The sequence below is a fragment of the Meriones unguiculatus genome, assembly GCF_030254825.1.
Source record: "Meriones unguiculatus strain TT.TT164.6M chromosome Y unlocalized genomic scaffold, Bangor_MerUng_6.1 ChrY_unordered_Scaffold_32, whole genome shotgun sequence".
In the NCBI taxonomy this organism is placed as follows: Eukaryota; Metazoa; Chordata; class Mammalia; order Rodentia; family Muridae; genus Meriones; species Meriones unguiculatus.
This window is the reverse complement of record NW_026843711.1, coordinates 10,707-12,193: the sequence shown is the minus strand read 5'-3', so window position 1 is coordinate 12,193 and position 1,487 is coordinate 10,707. Positions and strand designations below refer to the sequence as shown.

The following is a 1,487-nucleotide window of genomic DNA, read 5'->3' as shown; positions in this document are numbered from 1 at the left end:
GGACTGAGAGTTTTGCTGGGTATAGTAGCCTGGCTGATGTCTATGTTCTCTTAGGGCCTGCATGATATTCATCTCTGCTGAGAAGTCAGGTGTGATTCTGGTGGGTTTTCCATTAGATGTTACTTGGCCTTTTTCCCTTACAACTTTTAGTATTATTTTTTCTTTTTTTCTGTATACTTGCTGTTTTGATTATTATGTGATGGGAAGATTTTCTTTTCTGGACTAATTTTTTGGGTGTTCTGTAGATCTTTTCTATTCTTATTGGCCTCTCCTTCAAGTTGGGGAAATTATCTTCATTTTTTAAATACTTTCTGGGCCTTGGAGGAGAGAATCACCTATAATTTTCCTCTATTCTAATTTTTCTTATGTTTTGTCTTTTTATTTTGTCTTGAATTTCTTGGATGGTCTGTTGCAAGAATTTTTTAGATTTAACATTTTCTTTGACAAATATACTGTTTTCTTCCATTGTATCTTCCACAACTGAATTTCTTGTTTCCATCTCATATAGTCTATTGGTGATGCTTACCTCTGTAGTTCCTGTCTTCTTCCCTAAGTTCTTTCTCTCCACAATTTCCAATATTTGTGTTTTCTTTAATTTCTATAAAAAAATTTGGAATGCTACAGGAATTTGCATGTCATCCTTGTGCAAGGGCCATGATAATCTTCTCAGCATCATTCCAAATTTAGTATATGTGCTGCCAAAGCGAGCATCACATAATTCTTTCAAATGGTCCTTAATAAAGTCACGTGTCCTTCACTTGTGAGTTTCACATTATGACAAATTCTATTATTATTTGTTAAATGCGCAGTCAGTGAATAATTTTCTGTGAAAATACTCCCTGATCAAGGCAAATATTTAAACAAAAATTATTTAATTGGGACGTTGCTTATATTTTTAGGAGACCATACATGATGTCATATCAGCAAGCAGTAATGTTGTTGTAGTCCTTCACACAAACTGAGAACTTTTCATACTGAACCACAATCTGGAGGCAGAAAGAGGGAGACTGAAAGAGTCAAAGAGAGAGCTAGAGAGACAAATTCAGAAACAGAGACTGAGACCAACAGAAACAAAGATGTAAAGTGACAGAGACTCCATTAAGTCTGTTCACTTTCATTGGCATATCAACCTCAAAGCACACCCTCCTATAATATAAATCCAAAAGGAAATACATTTTTCAATAGTTTTTTATTTTAGTTTTTATTAATTACACTGTATCCATTTTGTATTCCCCCATAAAACACTATCCCCTCACAATCTTACCTTCCCTCCCCCTTCTCCATGCATGCTCCTACCCAAGTCCACTGATAGTGGAGGTCTTCATCTTCTTCCTTTTGATCCTACTCTTTCAGATATCATCAGGGGTGGCTGTATTCTCTTTCACTGTTGCCTGGTAAGGCTGCTCCCCAATCAGGGTGAGGTGATCAAAGAGCAGGCTAATCAGTTCATGTCATAGGTGGTCCCTGTTCCATTACTGTGGAACCCA

General features: G+C 36.4%; 1 non-coding gene across 1 annotated transcript; it reads right to left on the bottom strand.

Annotated features, from left to right (window-relative positions):
- Positions 1 to 604: 604 nt before the first annotated feature.
- Positions 605 to 711, bottom strand: LOC132651878 (U6 spliceosomal RNA). The gene has a single exon (XR_009589429.1). It is a non-coding gene; the product is annotated as a U6 spliceosomal RNA (small nuclear RNA).
- Between the last annotated feature and the right edge of the window lie 776 nt (positions 712 to 1,487).